The sequence below is a fragment of the Anomaloglossus baeobatrachus genome, chromosome 9 (assembly GCF_048569485.1).
Source record: "Anomaloglossus baeobatrachus isolate aAnoBae1 chromosome 9, aAnoBae1.hap1, whole genome shotgun sequence".
Taxonomy (NCBI): domain Eukaryota; kingdom Metazoa; phylum Chordata; class Amphibia; order Anura; family Aromobatidae; genus Anomaloglossus; species Anomaloglossus baeobatrachus.
Genome location: NC_134361.1, coordinates 225,120,681 through 225,141,661, shown reverse-complemented (window position 1 = coordinate 225,141,661; position 20,981 = coordinate 225,120,681). Strand labels below are relative to the sequence as shown.

Sequence of the window (20,981 nt, the reverse complement as noted above, 5' to 3'; positions counted from 1 at the left end):
GGACGCCCAGGCAGTAATGTCGCGGGCGGAGGAGGGGACGCTGCGCTCTCCCACTGCTCGGGTCCGGCTGCTGCTGCGGCTGCTGCTCGGTAGTGGCTCGAGCGGTGAGCCGGATCCCGGGGACTCGAGCGGCGTTCCTCTCCCGTGAGTGAAAAGGGGGGATTGATCGTGGGGATTTGTTATTGTCCGTGACGCCACCCACGGTTGTGGTGAGATTGGTGACACCACCGCTGCTCTGGACGGGGATCCCGTTAGCGATGACAGGGAGCAGCCTGGATGTTAGTTCTCCCCTCCGTGGGTAGGGGGTTGGTTGTCCCGGGGCCCGGTGATGGGGTAGGGATGGATGGCAGGCGGGTTGCGGGGCCTGATGAGGTGCAGGGTCGCGGGGGCAGCGCTGTGCCGCACGGCACGGTGGTACTCACTCAGCCAATGATGAAGACACAGTTCTCGGTAAAACACACGGCTGGATGGACGGATCCCACAGACGGCTGCGGTGTTTCTCCTCCCGGCAGGTTGATGGTGACTGCCTTTTCCTGCACCTCTGTAAAGTGTGTACGGTTCCAATGGGTTCCCACCGGTAACTCGCTCCCCCAGCTTGGATATGGGCTGAAGGAGCCCCTTTTGCCCGCAGGCTCTGGCCCTGGGAACTTTAGCCTTGGCGGTGACTGTGTTTCCCTCTAACGGTTGGACGGTTGCCTTCTGTCGGGACTTGGCTGCTGGGAAACCCAGGAGGTTCCCTTCGCTAACGGATTTGGCAAATTCACGGCGACTCCTTGCTTTGCCGGGGTCCGTAAGCCCCTGCCGGATGGTGCTGGCTTCTCTTTGCGTACCGGTCCGGTACCGCCGGGCCACCGCCCGTCCACGGTCCTTACGGTTAGCTCCAATAGGCCTCTCCTGCAGACGGTCACCACCGTCTGCCAACCTTGCTGATCCGTCCGGGCCACACACCCGGACCAACTTCAGACTGTTCTTTTTCCACCTCACTTCTCCACTTCCAAAACTAAACTGTCTGCTTTTCCCGCCTCCAGGACTGTGAACTCCTCGGTGGGCGGGACCAACGGCCTGGCCCACCCCCTGGTGTGATCATCAGCCCCTGGAGGAAGGCAACAAGGGTTTTTGTTTGACTTTGGTGTGCCTGCTGGGAGTGTGGGGTGTGTTGGTGTAGTTACCTGTGGCCCCTGGCTTGTCCAGAGCGCCACAGTAACACAAGACTAAATTGATCCTATCCCACTGGAACAGAAGCCAGGCTTCCTTGGAAAGGAGGATAATTATTTCCTCACCGAGATAGTGTCTGCCGAGAGTCAGCGAGATTCAGACCTTGTCTGTTCAGGAACCGTTTCCCCAAATTTTGAGTGATAAGTTTATCTTCAAACTTGATTCTATCTTTCTGCCCAAATCTAATCACGTACCCCAGGATATTCTAATTCCCTCCTTCTGTTCTAACCCCAGAACAATTTTTTTTTATAATCTTGACATTCGTAGATCTGTTCTCCGGTATATTGAAACAATTAAATTCTGGAGAATTGACAAGAATGCATTTATCCAGTACTTTGGTAAGAACAGAGTGCAATAGGTGGCCCAGAATAATTCAGATCCCTGAAATTGCCTTTCCATTTGTGAGGCTTATAAATCCCTTAATAATCCAGTCACTAAAAATCTTAAAGGCAGTCTATCAACTCCAAAACACAATTTCAGGTAAACACACAGTTACATAGGGGACTTGGCGCCTATACAAATCATATCTTTACTGTATAAATCTGTCCATCTGTTGTGCAAAAAAATGCTTTTTATTCCCTTATGCTAATGAGGGTGTTTGGTCCACCCTTGCCATGGCCAAGCAGCTTCAGTGCACCTTTGTGCCCCTAAATTTGGATATCCACCTTCCTCTCTGGTGATGGACAGAGAGGTCAAAGGTAGGGATGAGCGAACCTGAACTCTAAACTCATACCGAACACAGACTTTACAAATAAATCAGTTGGGTTGCTTTACGTATGCAAACCACTCTTGCAACCATCGCCGTGCTTGGCACAGTGCGAGCCGCTTGCAGTCTCTGGCTCACTTTGGGAGTAAAGCCAGCATTATCGGATGTAGTCTGTACCCAAAAAAAAAAATTCCGCCTTCCCTTACACAGAAGAGCTCTGTTTATGGCTGGCTGCATGTAGGCGGAGAGTCGAACTGCCCAATCAGTGACTTCCAATGAAGTTTAGGTCAAGTTCAGGTCCAGAACAGAACTTTAGGGTTTGGTCCCACTTGAGTTTTGCACGGACGAGTACAATCTGATAGAACATCGGACTGCACTCGCACCAGGGCAAAACTATGGCCCAGTGTCCATCTGCGATTGATTTCTCATGCCATGTCGGCCTGAGAAATGGATTCCAGCATGCTGCGTTTGGCAGCGATTCTCGGCTCAAGCACCCCCATACAAGTCTATGGGAGCGTATGAAACATTGCGCTGCACTCGCATGTCATCCGACCGCAGTGCGATGTACGCAGAGACAGACAGCGGAGGAGATCGGGAGAAAGTGCTCCCTCTTCTCCGCAGCTGTGATCCGATCGCAAGATTGCATCACAGTCGCATGACAGTCGGTTGACTCTCGCAGCAGAGGGTCATTCGCAAATCGCTTCCGATACTCTCTCATCAGAAGCTATGCACAAGTGGAACCGTACCCTTAAACAGTCATAGATTCATAGAATGGTAGAGTTGGAAGGGACCTCAAGGGCCATCGGGTCCAACCCCCTGCGAGTGCAGGTTATCCTAAATCATCCCAGCTATATGTTTATCCAGTTTCTGCTTGAAGATTTCCATTGAGGAAGAGCTCACCACCTCTCGTGGCCGCCTGTTCCACTCTCTGACTGCCCTCACTACCTCCTGTGTTCGCCTGTTCCACTCCCTGACTGCCCTCACTGTCAGAAAGTTTTTTTTCTCATGTCTAATCTGAATCTCCTTCCTTTAAGTTTCATCCCATTGCTTCTTGTACTTCCTTGTACTGAGGAGAATAGGGTAGTTCCTTCTGCACTGTGATGACCTTTCAGATATTTGTAGACCGCTATTGAGTCCCCTCTCAGCCTTCTCTTTTTCAGCTGAACCTGCCGAACCCAAACTTACACAAGTCCACTCATCTGTAGTCACCGGAGAAATCTGGATCGGAGCATGTGCACACAGCTCTTGTCTCTGCTACGGCTGCACATTAGTAATGGAACAGGCACAGCGGAGTGGAGAGCTGTGCGCACATGCTCCAATATAGGAACTCCAACGCAGAGTAAGTGCAGGCGCCAGTTGTCTCCTGAGATGACGCTGGCTCTGGGCGGCAAGCCGGAACTGTCCATCACCGGAGAAGGAGTTGGTAGTATCCAAATTGAGGGCGCAGAACGGTTAACTGAAGCTGCCACGGCAAGGGTGCACCAAGCTTCCTATTTCATTTATGGGAATAAAGAGCTCCCTCTCCCCCACAATGGAGGGACAAGTTTATACAGTGCCCCGTTTTTATTTGTATTTTGTGTGTTGCCCATCCTACTAGATCAGTTTCTGCCTAATGGGTTGAATGGTCCTCCGCTTCACTACACCAGATTTGTACAGCAGCCATGTGGAAACGTGTCCACACTTTTACGAAGCAATACCAGCTTGTTGTATTCGCTCCTGAAGGGATTTGGGAGGGAAATAATTAAATGCTATAGTCTCAGTTTTACCCTAATTATCTTTTTGGGAGCTCTCAGACGTGCTATCATAGATATGACGGTGAAACCAGGTATTAAACCTATCAGTAATCCACTTTCTTGCAAGTTTCTGTGGCAGCAGAGCCACGTTCCCTCCCATTTCATCTTGTAACTGATATTTCTCCAGTCACAGTCCACAACAGCACCATAGTAAACCTCCTCTGGTGCTGTTGTGGAGGGTTCATAGAGACCGAATGAATTACCTGTAAGGCTAATTCTATTTTCTCCAATCACCCTCCATGACAGCACCATAGTAAACCTCCTCTGGGGCTGTCGTGGAGGGTTCGTAGAGACCGAATTACCTGTAAGATTAATTCTATTTTTCCAGTCACCTTCCATGACAGCACCATAGTAAACCTCCTCTGGTGCTGTCGTGGAGGGTTCGTAGAGACCGAATTACCTGTAAGGCTAATTCTATTTTCAACAGTCACCCTCCATGACAGCACCATAGTAAACCTCCTCTGGTGCTGTCGTGGAGGGTTCATAGAAACCGAATTACCTGTAAGATTAATTCTATTTTTTCCAGTCACCTTCCATGACAGCACCATAGTAAACCTCCTCTGGTGCTGTCGTGGAGGGTTCATAGAGACCGAATTACCTGTAAGGCTAATTCTATTTTCAATAGTCATCCTCCACGACAGCACCATAGGAGGTTTACTATGGTGCTGTCGTGGAAGGTTTCTAAAAACTGAATTACCTGTAAGGCTAATTCTATTTTCAACAGTCACCCTCCATGACAGCACCATAGTAAACCTCCTCTGGTACTGTCGTGGAAGGTTCATAGAAACCGAATTACCTGTAAGATTAATTCTATTTTCTCCAGTCACCTTCCATGACAGCATCATAGTAAACCTCCTCTGGTGCTGTCGTGGAGGGTTCGTAGAGACTGAATTACCTGTAAGGCTAATTCTATTTTCTCCAATCACCCTCCATGACAGCACCATAGTAATACTCCTCTGGTGCTGTCGTGGAGGGTTCGTAGAGACCGAATTACCTGTAAGATTAATTCTATTTTTCCAGTCACCTTCCATGACAGCACCATAGTAAACCTCCTCTGGTGCTGTTGTGGAGGGTTCATAGAGACCGAATTACCTGTAAGGCTAATTCTATTTTTTCCAGTCACCTTCCATGACAGCACCATAGTAAACCTCCTCTGGTGCTGTCATGGAGGGTTCGTAGAGACCGAATTACCTGTAAGATTAATTCTATTTTCAACAGTCACCCTCCACGACAGCACCATAGGAGTTTACTATGGTGCTGTCGTGGAAGGTTTCTAAAAACTGAATTACCGGAAAGGCTAATTCTATTCTTGGCACTCCATTTGTGTTTATCTTCTGATCAACTTGTTATAATACACAAAAGGGTGCGGTGGAAAGGAAAGTGAGCGAGAAGGGAGGATTAAAACCTCTGTGTTTTTGCCTGTCATGTCATGGCGTCTTACCAGAGAATCTACAACCTTTTCTTCCCCTAAAAACAATTATCTTCTTCATTAAATACATAAGGCTCATTTCTGTGATATTATGTAATGTTTCTTAAAGCTAAGAACTACTTTGTACTTGGCAAATATCTCTAGCTGCCAGATTAACAATAAATATGCCTGTTTAATGCCGCGAAAAAACAAGAAATGCCAGAAGGCAAATGGGTCGTCAGATCCATCAGCGGGAATTACAGACTAAGGGCCTGTTTACACTGTGCAGAATGGCTAAAAGCGTTCTCCGGAAACGGGCTACAATTCAGAAGATGAACTAACAAAACACTCATCTCATTCTCAGCAGCACAACGTACGGCGTAAATGTGTCGCCCTGGGCAAGCCAGGGGACACAGGTCACACACCACCACACCCCACACTCCAGCTAGGCACATCACAGCTACCCAGAAATCCTTGTTGCCTTCCTCCAGGAGTCTGATGATGCACACCAGGGGGTGGGCCAGGCGGTTGGCTCCGCCCACCGAGGAGCTCACAACTCTGGAGGCAGGAAGAAACCAACAGATTAGCCCAGGCAGGGCAAGAGTGAAGTGGAGTCAGCTCAGGTACGAGCTTGAGTAAACAACAGAGTTCAGTTAGAGTAAAGAAAGTGAAAGTGAAAGCAGGAAAGTGGAAAAGGAGGAAAGCAAGTGAAGTGACAGAAGAGAAAGACAGCCTGAAGGGTCCAGCTTTGTGGAGGGCCAGATCAGCAAGGTCAGCGACGGCGGTGACTGTCTGGAGGGGGACCGTTTGGAAGTTCCTGTGAGGACCCCGTTGGCTGTGTGCCCGGTGGTCTGGAGCAGTGTTCCGAAGGACAGTCAGCACCAGGGCAGGGGCCTCTCGGACCCCGGCAAGGCTAGGAGTCGCCAGATTTGCCAAATCCGTCAGTGACGGGGACGCAGCTCCCCCAACAACCAAGTCCCGATTGAAGGCAACAGCCCAACCTGAACCGGAGAGACACCGCCACCGCCACGGCACCAGTTTCTCAGGGCCAGCGCCTTTCGGGCAAAGTGTAGAGCTCCTCCGGCCCAGATTGCAGCCGGGGAGCGGGTAACCGGAGGTAATCCACCGCTACCACAAGTAAAACATAGGTGCAAGGAAGAGGGACATCACCGTCACCTACCGGGAGTGCAGGTGCAGCCGTCTGTGGGACCGTCCTACCAGCCGTTTGGTTTACCGTACAAACTGTGTCCACGTCTCAGGCTGAGTGAGTACCACAGTGCCACAAGGCACAGCGCTGCCCCCGCGTCCCTGCGCCCACCGGGCCCTACACTTTACATCTCATCACTGGGCCCCGGGATCACCAACCCCTACCCACGGAGGGGCAACACAACACCTGGCTGCTCCGCATCACCATCCCCGGGACCCCCATACTGAGCAGCGGTGGTGCAATCACCACAACCGTGGGTGGCGTCACGAACTATAACAATCCCCACACCCAACCACAAACACCCCCTTTCACTCACGGGCGAGGAGTGTCGCTCGAGAAACCCCGGGATCCGGCCCACAGCTCGAGCCACCAGGAGCAGCTGCCAGACCCGAGCAGAAGGGGTGAGCGCGGTGTGCTGACCCCCTCCTCCCCGCCCGCGACATAAACAGAGCACAATAGGGGACCAGGATGGCATATTACTGCAAGAAGAGTACCAGTAAAGGGGACTTTACTACAAGAAGAGGACCTGCATGGACACATTAGTAAAAAGGGACAATGATATGCACATTGCTATAGGATGAGAACAAGAATGGGGCATATTACTGTGACGCCCTGGGCAAGCCAGGGGTCACAGGTCACAACACCACACGCACCCCACATTCCCTGCAGGTACACACAAGGTCAAAACTAAAATCCTTGTTGCCTCCCTCCAGGGGCTGGTGTCCACACCAGGGGTTGGGCCAGGCGGTTGGCTCCACCCACCAAGGAGTTCACAGCCCTGGAGGCGGGAAAACCAGGCAGTTGAAGCCAGACTAGAGTCTGAGGAAGAGTTAAGCTAGGGAAGTGAAGTGGGAGTTCAAAGTGAGAGGAAGTGGTAGAGGAGCTAAAGTAGGAGCAACAGAGAAAGTGACAAAAAGAAGCCTGAAGTTGGTCCGGGTGTGTGCCCCGGACTGAGACAGCAAGGTTGGCAGACGGCGGTGACTGTCTGCAGGCGAGACTGATTGGAGGTTGCCGAAAGGACCGTGGACGGGTGGTGACCCGGCGGTACCGGAGCGGTATACGAAGATTAGTCAGCACCAGGGCAGGGGCCTTTCGGATCCCGGCAAGGCTAGGAGTCGCCGAATTTGCCAAATCCGTCAGTGAAGGGGACGACTGTCTCCCAACAACCAAGTCCCGTTTGAAGGCAACAGTCCGACCGTTAAGGGGAGACACCGCCACCGCCAAGGCACCAGTTTCCCAGGGCCAGCGCCTGCGGGCAAGAGTGGAGCTCCTCCGGCTGATATCCAAGCTGGGGAGCGGGTTACCGGTGGGAACCCATCGCTACCAAACAACAACACATAGGTGCAGGGAAGAGACCGTCACCGTCAACTGCAGGGGAAGTCAGCACCGTAACCGTCCGAAGGACCCGTCCAACCAGCTTTTGTTTACCGAGAACTGTGTCGTGTTTACTGGCTGAGTGAGTACCTCCGTGCCGTGCGGCACAGCGCTGCCCCTGCGCCCCTGCACCTCCACAGGCCCCATACCCGCCTGTCCACCATCCCAACACCATCACTGGGCCCCGGGACCACCAAACCCCCTAGCCACGGAGGGGCAAATCAACAACTGGCTGCTCCGTACCATCACTCCCGGGCTCCCCAGACAGAGCAGCGGTGGTGTCCACTTAATCACCACAACCGTGGGTGGCGTCACGGACAATAAACTATCCCCAAATCCCAATCCCCTTTCACTCACGGGCGAGGAGCGCCGCACGAGTCCCCGGGATCCGGCCCATCGCTCGAGCCACCGTGCAGCGGCAGGCCGCAGCAGCCGGACCCGAGCAGTGGGAGAGCGCGGCGTCCCCTCCTCCGCCCGCGACATTACCACAGGATGAGGACAAGGATGGACACATTACTATAGGATGAGAACAAGGATGGGCACATTACTACATAATTATCATGAATAATATTAGTAAAAGGGGGCAAGGATGGGCACATTACTACAAAATGAGAACAAGAATGGGCACATTACTATAGGATGAGAACAAGGATGGGGCACATTACTATAGGATGTGAACAAGGATGGGTACATTACTATAGGATGAGAACAAGGATGGGGCACATTACTACAGGCTGAGAACAAGGATGGGGCATATTACTACAGGATGAGGACAATGATGGGCATATTACCACAGGATGAGGACAAGGATGGACACATTACTATAGGATGAGAACAAGGATGGGCACATTACTAAAGAGTTATCATGAATAATATTAGTAAAAGGGGACAAGGATGGGCACATTGTTACAGGATGGGGACAAGGATGGGCACATTACTATAGGCTAACAAGGATGGGGCACATTACTACAAGAAGGGAAACAGTATGGGAACATTACTAAAAGATGAGAACCAGGATGGGCACATTACTAGAAGAAGGGAAACAGAATGGGGACATTACTAAAACATGAGAACCAGGATGGGCACATTACTACAATAAGGGGAACATGATGGGAACATTACTAAAAGATGAGGACCAGAATGGGAAATTAATTCAAGATGCTCGCCAAAATTACTATATGGTGCCAATTGTAAAGAGATAAAATGTAAAAAAAATCAAAATCAAAGTAAGCCATGAAAACATTTTTAACCATCAAAAATGTTTTATTTACATGTGTGTGTGTGTGTGTGTGTGTATATATATATATATATATATATATATATATATATATATATATATATATATATATATATATATATATATATATTATAATATAATTAAAACAAAAAAAGTGCATGTTTGTTATAGTAAATGAGTAAAAATGTTCAAAAACAGTGATCCAAAGATGTATAGAAAAAAATATGGTACCTAGAAAAATTGCACTTTATCCTGAAAAGAGTGCGGCCCCCCAAATAAGTCTTTTTCTGTGTGCGGGCCCATACACCCAGCCGAGTTTGAGACCCCTGGGATATGCAGTCAATATCACATTAGTGAGTATTCAACACCCGGCACCTCCATTGATCAGCTGTTGCCAGAACCCACAGCCTTCAGAAGTACAAAATGTACAGCGCTCGCACATTACAGCTCCCCCACTAGATAGTGGCCATTGTTGGGTACTGCAACTCCACTGCTAATAAAAGTTGAAAATTTCCATCTAAATATTGCGCAGTTATAAACAGTTGTGTCCTTGGAGCTTCAGCAGTGACAAACGCCTCTTTTCACCAAATATTATCTTTGCCGTAATGCACAGTATTTGCCCTTGGATAAAAAAGCCTAGACCCTTGTTATGACAGTATAGTTATATCAGTTCAGGGTCACATCCCAGCAAAAGTCTCATAACAAGAAGAGTCTGGACGGCCGAGGGGGCACCATGATAACAATACTTATAAGTGGTGCTAAAATTAGGGACATGGCCGCTCCGGTCACTCAGCCGGACGCAGACGCCGCATATAGGGACCACTACAAGAAGAACCAAGAATTTCATATGAAGGCTTTGCACTTTGCTCGCATTGTTGTATTGTTTTAAAATTATTTTAGCAACAAAATTTTACTTTACTATAGCTAAACTTCTGCACGTGTACCTTAGTTAAATATGTTTTGCCAAAAGAAAAAAAAAAAGACCCCCAGGCTCCGTCTATGGAAGCGGTCTAACTGTTCCGCATGTGGAACGTCATATGTAGAACATCTCTAGGAATTAACGCCTCTGACACTCATTAACATGGAGATGTTGTGTTGCGTTAATCCGCCATCATCATCATCCACCGGCCAAAAATATATGTGTGAATATATAATATATATATACATAATATACACACATACATATATACATTTATATATATATATATATATATATATATATATATATATATATATATATATATATATATATATATATATATATATATATATACATATATATATGTGTGTGTATAATATATATATATATATATAGTGTGTGTGTGTGTGACGCCCTGGGCAAGCCAGGGGTCACAGGTCATAACACCACCACACCCTACACCCCAGTTAGGAACACCAAGGCTAACCTAAAATCCGTGTTGCCTTCCTCCAGGGGCTGATGTCCACACCAGGGGGTGGAGCCAGGCGGTTGGCTCCGCCCACCGAGGAGTTCACAGCCCTGGAGGCGGGAAAACCAGGCAGTTGAAGTCAGACTAGAGTCTGAGAAGGAGTCAAGCTAAGGAGGAGGAAGTAGAAGGAAGTGGTAGAGGAGCTTGAGAGAGGAGTTAAAGTGGAAGACTAAGTGAGAGTAGTGACAGAAAAAGGAACAGTTAAGCAAGCCTGAAGCTGGTCCGGGTGTGTGCCCTGGACTGAGACAGCAAGGTCAGCAGACGGCGGTGACTGTCCGCAGGAGCGGCTGACCGGAGGTATACAAAGTGAAGCCAGCACCAGTGGCAGGGGCCTTTCGGATCCCGGCAAGGCTAGGAGTCGCCGTGAATTTGCCAAATCCGTTAGTGAAGGGGACCTCTGGGTCTCCCAACAACCAAGGCCCGATTGAAGGCAACAGTCCAACCGTTGGAGAGAGACACCGCCACCGCCAGGGCACCAGTTTCTCAGGGCCAGCGCTTGCGGGCAAAGTAGGGCTCCTCCGGCCCATATCCAAGCCGGGGAGCGGGTTACCGGTGGGAACCCATCGCTACCATCATCATCTCAGGTGCAGGAAAAGGGACCGTTACCGTCAACTACTGGGGAAAAGCAAGTGCAGCCGTCCGTGGGAACCGTCTTTCCAGCCGTGTGTTTTACCGAGAACTGTGTCTCTGTCTCAGGCTGAGTGAGTACCACAGTGCCGCAAGGCACAGCGCTGCCCCCGTGTCCCTGCACCCCGTCAAGCCCTGCACCGGCCCCACCATCCCTCATTACCCACCTCATCACTGGGCCCCGGGACAACTACCCCCTACCCACGGAGGAGAGAACCAACAACTTTGCTGCTCCCTGTCATCAGTCCACGGGATCCCCATACAGAGCAGCGGTGGTGTCAACAAATCACCACAACCGTGGGTGGCGTCACGGACAATAAACTATCCCAAAAACCAATCCCCTTTCACTCACGGGCGAGGAGCGCCGCTCAAGTCCCCGGGATCCGGCCCATCGCTCGAGCCACCGAGCAGCGGCAGGCCGCAGCAGCAGCGGCAGCCGGACCTGAGCAGTGGGAGAGCGCGGCGTCCCCTCCTCCGCCCGCGACATATGTGTATAGGTGGTCCGATTGTAACGTATGGGGTAGTCTAGGATGTGTATGTAGGTTGCAGATTGAATAATAAGGTAATAAATGGACTGGATGGGTTTGGTTTAATTTCGTATTCTTATTGTTTATTGGTTCTAAAATGACAAACAGAAGGAACAGTTGTAATAGATGAGTCTAATGTTTAATGTTTAATGATGTCTACTATGGCTTGTAATGGAAGAAGGCCATGAACAGTGGAAAGTTAAGTAAAAATATTTTTGCACACCACATTTTGTGTGAAGACCTTTTCACTATCTGTAAGTAACTTTCCTTGTAGAGGGGGGTCAACAACTTGCACTTTGACGTTGTATCTCATTGTGACTCTTGAAAACGCAACGTACAGTTGTCCCTGGCCAAAAACTGGTTCCCATCCTGGTATAGTCTCCTTCCTTGTATGGCCCCCATCCTGGTATGTGGGCTGATGCTGTGATGTGGCCCATTGCTGGTATGTGCCCCTATCGTGGTGCAGCCACCATCCTGACATGTGCCCCCATCCTGCGGGGTAATGTGTGTGGGGAGCAGAGTGCAGGTGGGGTGGAGTCGAGTGGGGCCATGGCGTTGAGGACATCCGTACTGGGGACTGCATGGCTGGGGACAGGTGACTATCCAGGTGTGTGTGTGTGTGTTCAGTGTATACATGCAGAGGGCGGAGAGCGGGGGGGTGGAGCTGAGTGGGGTAATGTGTGCAGGGGGCGGAGGCGAGCGGTGGGTATGTGTCGGCTGGGTTGCCGGTGTGGGCTCCCGGGGGTGCAGCACTCACCGGGAAGTCGGGGCTCCGTGTGGGTACGGGGAAAAGTGTCGGACGTTCGGGCTGTTCAGTTAGCTGAGCTGTTGGTTGCAGGCTCTTTAGTGCGCGCGGTGTGACGACGGTTGTCACTGTAATGACGTAATTTTGGAGAAAGACCGACAGAATAAGGCAATTATATATATACTAGAAGGTGGCCGGATTCTAACGCATCGGGTATTCTAGAATTTACGTATTGTGTAGTTCATGTATGATTTTTGTTATATATATATATATATATATATATATATATATATATATATATATATAATTGCCTTATTCTGTCTGTCTGTCTGTCATGCTCCGAAATTGTGTCCTTACGGTGACACAAAGCTGATTGGCCGCTGGGCTCGCCATGGCCCCGCCCCCCCACACGGATTGGCCGCTTGCCCAGGCTGCGCCCCCACACGGATTGGCCAGCCGCTCGCCCAGGCTCCGCCCCCCCCCACAGATTGGCCTCTCGCCCCGGCACCCTGCAGGCATTGGCCCCCCAACCCCCCCCCCCCGCTCGCACGGGAGTGGTGTGGATACGTTGGTAACCATGCTCGCATGGTTACAAGCGCATCAAGGTCCTGCTGCCTGCTGCGGCGGAAGATCCACACGCACACACACAAACATACACACACATCAGATCACACTCACTCTCACACACACCTCACACACACCTCACACACACCTCACATCGCATCCACATACTCACACCATCCTGGGATATCGCTTGCTTCTCGGCCTCGATACTGTGCTGTGAGCTTCCAGGACCTGACGGAAGATCACATGGCCAGAGGCATGTGACATCTCCTGATGTTGTGAGTATGAGCGCCTAAGTGCGATATCGTCAGTGTCTGTGTGTGCGTGAGTGTATGCGATCGGGTGTGTGTGAGTGTATGCGATCGGGTGTGTGTGAGTGGATGCGATCGGGTGTGTGTGAGTGGATGCGATCGGGTGTGTGCGAGTGGATGCGATCGGGTGTGTGTGAGTGTATGCGATCGGGTGTGTGTGAGTGTATGCGATCGGGTGTGTGTGAGTGTATGCGATCGGGTGTGTGTGAGTGGATGCGATCGGGTGTGTGTGAGTGGATGCGATCGGGTGTGTGTGAGTGGATGCGATCGGGTGTGTGTGAGTGGATGCGATCGGGTGTGTGTGAGTGGATGCGATCGGGTGTGTGAGTGTCGGCAGAGGAGCACGGCGTGCTGGAGGAGGCTGGGAGCAGAGAGGCTGATCATGGGGAAGGCTGGGAGGAGAGAGGCTGATGCTGGGGGAGGCTGATGCTGGGGGAGGCTGGGACGAGGGAGGCTGATGCTGGTGGAGGCTGATGCTTGGGGAGGCTGATGCTGGGGGAGGCTGGAAGGAGAGAGGCTAATGCTGGTGGAGGCTGATGCTTGGGGAGGCTGATGCTGGGGGAGACTGGGAGGGGAAGGCTGATGCTGAGGGAGGCTGGGAGGAAGGAGGCTGGGAGGAGAGAGGCTGATCCTGGGGAAGGCTGGGAACGGGAGGCTGATGCTGAGGGAGGCTGGAAGGAGAGAGGCTGATGCTGGGGGAGGCTGGAAGGAGAGAGGCTGATGCTGGTGGAGGCTGATGCTTGGGGAGGCTGATGCTGGGGGAGACTGGGAGCGGAAGGCTGATGCTGAGGGAGGCTGGGAGGGGGAGGCTGGGAGGAAGGAGGCTGGGAGGAGAGAGGCTGATCCTGGGGAAGGCTGGGAAGAGGAGGCTGATGCTGAGGGAGGCTGGAAGGAGAGAGGCTGATGCTGGGGGAGGCTGGAAGGAGAGAGGCTGAGGCTGGGAGGAGAAAGGCTGATGCTGGGGAAGGCTGATGCTGAGGGAGGCTGGGAGGGGAAAGCTGATGCTGGGGAAGGCTGGGAGGAGAGAGGCTGATCCTGGGGAAGGCTGGGAGAGGGAGGCTGATGCTGGAGGAGGCTGGAAGGAGAGAGGCTGATGCTGGCGGAGGCTGATGCTGGGGGAGGCTGGAAGGAGAGAGGCTGATGCTGGTGGAGGCTGATGCTTGGGGAGGCTGGGAGAGGGAGGCTGATGCTGAGGGAGGCTGGGAGGAGGGAGGCTGGGAGAGGTAGGCTGAGAGAAGAGAGGCTGATGCACACACACACACACACACACACACACGCGCGCGCACTGCACAACACACCACACACACACACACACACACACACACTGGGAACCACAAACAACTGCCCTACACAGACACCCACACACACAGACAACGCTGGACACACACACAACACCCAACACACAAACACCGCGGCACACACAAATATACGCACATACCGCACAACACACACATTGCACAAAACATACCTCCCCCCAAAACACACCACACACACACAAACCGCGCAACACACACACACACAACGCTACAGACACACAGCGCTCCACAAACAACGCAACACACGCAACACACATACAACACCGCTCTCACCCCCCGTCACACCCAGACAACACCCAGAACATGTACAGCGCCTACACAAACATTTGGTAACTACACACAACAACATCTATATATATATATAACAAAAATCATACATGAACTACACAATACGTAAATTCTAGAATACCCGATGCGTAGAATCGGGCCACCTTCTAGTATATATATATATATATAGATGTTGTGTGTAGTTACCAAGTGTTTGTGTAGGGGCTGTACATGTTCTGGGTGTTGTCTGGGTGTGGCGGGGGGTGAGAGCGGTGTTGTTTGTGTGTTGCGTTGTTTGTGGAGCGCTGTGTGTCTGTAGCGTTGTGTGTGTGTTGCGCGGTTTGTGTGTGTGTGGTGTGTTTTGGGGGAGGTATGTTTTGTGCAATGTGGTAACCACATATGTGTTGGCTGTGGTGGCAGGGTGTAAGGGGGTGAGTGCGCTCCACTATCAGGGGAGCCAGCAGCCTTGGGCACAAACTCCTTATTGGCCCATATAATGTCTTTGCACAGGGACCCTCGTCTATAGGTGTCCGCCCCTGCATGGTAGGTTGCATGTGCCGTGTATTTAGGTCTATGGTAACCACATATGTGTTGGCTGTGGTGGCAGGGTGTAAGGGGTGAGTGCGCTCCACTATCAGGGGAGCCAGCAGCCTTGGGCACAGACTCCTTATTGGCCCATATAATGTCTTTGCACAGGGACCCTCGTCTATAGGTGTCCGCCCCTGCATGGTAGGTTGCAGTAGATGCAAAGTCACAATGTTGCACCACGATCACAGCATCCATGTCCTCAGGAGTGGACAAGACATTGGTGCAACCTGCACACAGGTCCCCAACAGCTTATGGGGCCCGGATTGTTCATGCTGAAGAGCTAATAAACGTCATAGCTCACAATCACAGTTCCTGCCCCCCTGCTTATCCTGACCCCAGCACACCACCATTGTTGCTGTATTTCCAGACTCCTGGATATCAGAATAAAGCGATGTTACTAAAGTGTTTCTCCAGCAGAAAAGTGTCCAGCAATGATTTCACTAAAAAACTAAACTCTAAAGAGCTGCTACTATATAAACATAAAAGCTCATCCTGTGCTTACCTCCGGCAGACGGCTGCGCGCCCCGCACCTCCATGCTCGGCTAGCTTACGTCTTCTTTTTAGAGCTTTTAGTATAAAGGTTACTCATTATCTTGCGCGCACACGTGATAAATAGAAGATGGCACGCTCCTCTCCACCACACTTCAATGTGTCGTAGCAGGCAACAACAAACTGAAAGCCAGCTATTTTATTTCTTGATATGGGTGGGGTCAATGACAGTTCTGCTCATGTACCAAAAATGGATATGTAACACTGTCAGTCGCCCTCCTTCCCCAGATTGGTGCCAGGAAAAAAACAAAACACAGAAAGAAAGAAGTGGTCTGTGTATGACGGCGAAGCCAAGAACGACAGCTTTAGAGCACTTAAAATAACAATACAGTGGGGAAAATAAGTATTTGATACTCCCGATATTGCAAATTTTCCTAGGGAACTTCAACTGTGACAGACAGGATAAAATAAATAATCCAGAAGATCTAATTGTATGATCACCAACCAATCAGAAAGAATTTTGTCTCCTACTCCGCACTCGTTACCTGGATTAATTGCGGCTATTTGAACTCGTTACCTGTATAAAAGACACCGGTCCACACACTCGATCAATCACACTCCAACCTCTCCACCATGGGCAAGACCAAAACGCTGTCTAAGGACACCAGGGACAACATTGTAGACCTGCACAAGGCTGGGATGGGCTACAGGACAATAGGCAAGCAGCTTGGTGAGAAGGCAACAACTGTTGGCGCAATTATTATAAAATGGTAGAAACACAAGATGACTTGCTCATTCTTGCTCGGTCTGGGGCTCCATGCAAGATCTCGCCTCATAGTATAAGGATGATTCTGAGAAAGGTCAGAAATCAGCCCAGAACTGCATGGGAGGATCTTTTCAATGACCCGTATAGAGCTGGGACTACAGTGTCTAAGATTACAGTTAGTAACACACTATGCCATGATAACTTAAAATCATGCAAGGCAGGCAAGGTCCCCCTGCTCACGCCAGCACTAGGGCTGAGCAGATCCGGACTGTAAAAGTCCGGATCCTCGTGGTTTCAAAGATGCCCGGGTGCTGGATCCAGGCCCGGGATTTTGGGTGCACAATCCGGATCTGGCACTGGGGAAAATAATTGAAAAATAATGTAAAAACAGAATTAAAACAGCGTTTCATACTTACTACAGACTCAGTGTCATGGTGGCACACTGCTTTCGGGTCGTGCATTCACTTCCTGTACTGCGCAATAGGCTCATCGCATACACACAGCTTTCCGTGCTTTCCCCGCCCACCGGCCGTCCTGTCTGTGATTGGTTGCAGGCAGACGCACCCCCAGTCTGTGACAGTGTCTGCCTGCAATCATTGCTCAGTCATAGGCTACACTCACAGCCGGCGGTCGTTGTCTATGGCCGCTGGCTGTGTAGCAGAGCTGGATGTGTCATCGTGGGACCTCGTGTGGATTACGCCAGACCTGGGGGGGGGGTGTTGGGGATTAATAAAATGGTGAAGGAGGGTGTGTTTTTGTATTTTATTCCAAATAAAGGATTTTTTTCTCTGTGTTTGTGCTTATTTACTGTCACTTACAGATTAGTAATGTAGGTATCTCAGTCGCCTGTGCCATCACTAACCTAGGGTTTAGTAGCAGCTGTGCGCTGCTATTACCCCAATTGCCAACGCACCAGGGCACCGGGAAGAGCCGGTATAGCACCGGCATTGTCACATCTAATAGATGCGGAAATACCAGGTGGCTGCGGGCTGAGAATTCCAGCCCCCAGCCGGCTTTATCATGGCTGGGTGTCAAAATTGGGGGGGACCGCAAGTAATTTTTTTTTAAGTAACGAAAAAAAATGCAAATTTGGTGCTGAAATCTGGTGCAGACGATTTTAGCACCAAATATGCACCTCCTGGCACAAAACCGAGGCAAAAAGCCAGAATAATAAAATGCGTCAAAAAACGAGTTTGTTTTTTGCCAGGAGGTGTAGATTGGATGCAGGAATATGGTGTAAAAATTTCAGCACCAAATTTGCATCCCTTGGCCCAAAAATAAAAAAACAAACATTTTTTTTCTGCCAGGAGGTGGAAATTTGGTGCTGAAATCTGGTGTAGATGATTTCACCACCAAATGTGCACCTCCTGCCACAAAACCACGGCAAAAAGCTGGAACAAAAAAAGCGGCAAAAAATACGTTAAAAACCTGCGTTTATTGCTAGGAAGTGTAGATTGGATGCAGAAATATGGTGTAAAAATTCAGTACCAAATTTGCATCCCTTGGCCCAAAAATTAAAAAAAAAAAAAAAAGAAAGAAAAATTCTGCCAGCAGGTGGAAATTTAGTGCTGAAATCTGGTGCAGACGATTTCACCCCCAAATGTGCACCTCCTGGCAAAAAAAATGCGTAAAAAAGTGGGATTTTTATGCCAGGAGGTGTAGATAGGGTGGAGGAATATGGTGTAAGAACTTCAGCACCAAATCTGCATCTCTTGGACAAAAAAAAACTGCGATTTTCTGCTAGGAGATGGAGATCTGTGAACTCAGTGACCTCCACCTGAAGTCAGGTTACCTGCGATCAGAGGTGAAGGACCGTAGGAACCTCCAGCTGTCACCGCAAATGACCTGAGTGACGTCACTGCTCATTTCGTAGCTCATTCATTCTCTGGAGCTCACAGAGAGCGGTCATTCTCTATGGCCTTTCTCTGTGATATTCAGATGTAGCAGAGCTGGATGCGACGTGGGATCTCATGTGGCTTACACTGGACCTGGAGGGGTGTGTTGGGGGTTAATAAAGTGGTGAACGACGGTGGTTTTTTTAAAATGTATTTATTTAAATACAAGTAAAATATATCTTTGTACCGTGTTAGCCAGTAGAGATAAAAAAATTGTTTAAAAGAACAGAGAGTCCTCAGTGGTTGATACCTTTTAATGGCTAACTGAAAAGATGGTAATAATTGCAAGCTTTCGAGACTACTCAGGTCTCTTCATCAGGCATGGTATAACACAAAATCTGAAGAGTCACGTATTTATACACAACAGGACTTAGAATAGTGCAGTAAAAAAAAAAAAAAAAAAAAGAAAAAAAAAAAAAAAAGAACAAGTTATATGTCTCATGGATTCATGTCTCATGGATTCATGTCTTTTTACATCAGTTAAAAGATGTGCTCCTCTGACCATCCGAGCGTGTCACAGCCCTGGACCAGACCCTTATCAAAGGACAATAAAACTTTCACACTGAACTGCAGCAGTATTTATGGCTAGAACAGCTTGTCCCCCTGCCATAGAGATAGTTCTGTTTCATATAACTTGTTCTTTTTTTTTTTTTTTCTTTTTTTTTTTTTTTTTTTTTACTGCACTATTCTAAGTCCTGTTGTGTATAAATACGTGACTCTTCAGATTTTGTGTTATACCATGCCTGATGAAGAGACCTGAGTAGTCTCGAAAGCTTGCAATTATTACCATCTTTTCAGTTAGCCATTAAAAGGTATCAACCACTGAGGACTCTCTGTTCTTTTAAACAATTTTTTTATTTAAATAATAATTAATAATAAAAAAGCGCCCCACGCGGTTTCTCTTAGGCCAGAATCACACTTGCGAGGGACTCGCGCGAGTCTGCCATGGCATCACCCGACAAAGCCTCGCACGTGTGACTCTGGGCACTGGATACACAGCACATATACAGCCTGACAGCTGGGGGCTGCAGCCGCGGGGTGTATCTGTGCTGCCATCAGAATATGGGGACCCTGCGCCGATTGTTTTATTTATTTTTTAACACCATACTGACCCTCAGACACTTGTACTGATTTCCCCGCCCACAGGCTGTCCTAGCGCCTGTGATTGGTTACAGTCAGCTGACACTCAGGGTGGGGGTCGCGTCTAACTGCAACCAATTACATGCGCCGGTGGGCAGGCAAAATAGTGAATATTGAATTGTCTGCTCCGGAAGGGAAAAAACGTAACCCAGAAGGCGTTTGCCGCCATGATACTGCCTGAATGAGTATACTGCGTGTGCTCCTACCCCCCTATCCCCTCCAAAAATGATTTTAATCTCCGTATTCTGGTCCCCATTGACTTATATGGGCACCGGATTCCGGAGCAGATCGGGATATTTTTTTAATTGAGCAGTGATCCGCCGGTTCCATTTTTTTGCCGATACGATCAGCTCTAGCCAGCACATGTCCAGGCCCATTTGAAGCTTGCCAATGACCATCTGGATGATCCAGAAGAAGCATGGAAAAAGGTCATGTGGTCAGATGAGACCAAAATAAAATGTTTTGGTATCAACTCCACTCCCTGTGTTTGGAGGAAGAAGGATGAGTACAACTCCAAGAACTCTGTCCCAACCGTGAAGCATGGAGTGGAAACATCATATTTTGGAGGTACTTTTCTGCAAAGGGGATAGGATGACTACACCATATTGAAGGGAAGGTGGATGGGGTCATGTATCGTAAGATTTTTACCAACAACCTCCTTCACTCAGTAAGTGCATTGATGGGTCATGGCTGGGTTTTCTAGCATGACAATGACCCGAAACACATCGCCTGGACAATTAAAGAGTGGCTCCGTAAGAAGCAATCCGAGCTCCTGGAGTGGCCGCCAGTCTCCACACCTGAACCCAATAGAAAATCTTTGGAGGAGCTGAAACTCAATGTTGCCCAGTGACAGCCCTGAAACCTGAAGGATCTGGAGAAGATCTGTATGGAGGAGTGACCTGAAAGATCTGGAGAAGATCTGTATTGAGGTGTGACCTGAAAGATCTGTATGGAGGAGTGACCTGAAAGATCTGGAGAAGATCTGTATGGAGGAGTGACCTGAAAGATCTGTATGGAGGAGTGACCTGAAAGATCTGGAGAACATCTGTTTGGAGGAGTGACCTGCAGGATCTGTAGAAGATCTGTATGGATTAGTGACCTGAAAGATCTGGAGAAGATCTGTATTGAGGTGTGACCTGAAAGATCTGTATGGAGGAGTGACCTGAAAGATCTGAAGAAGATCTGTATGGAGGAGTGACCTGAAAGATCTGTATGGAGGAGTGACCTGAAAGATCTGTATGGAGGAGTGACCTGAAAGATCTGTATGGAGGAGTGACCTGAAAGATATGTATGGAGGAGTGACCTTAAAGATCTGGAGAAGATCTGTTTGGAGGAGTAACCTGAAAGATCTGGAGAAG

General features: G+C 49.5%; 1 protein-coding gene across 3 annotated transcripts in view; it reads right to left on the bottom strand.

The window, feature by feature from the left end:
- The window catches only part of LOC142251654 (beta-1,4-galactosyltransferase galt-1-like), a 206,148-nt gene extending 190,160 nt beyond the window's left edge, over positions 1–15,988 (bottom strand). For all 3 annotated transcript variants that reach the window (XM_075324659.1, XM_075324658.1, XM_075324657.1), the window contains exon 1: positions 15,836–15,988. The gene's annotated coding sequence lies outside the window, so the exon portion shown is untranslated. The remainder of the gene's footprint in view (positions 1–15,835) is intronic.
- Between the last annotated feature and the right edge of the window lie 4,993 nt (positions 15,989–20,981).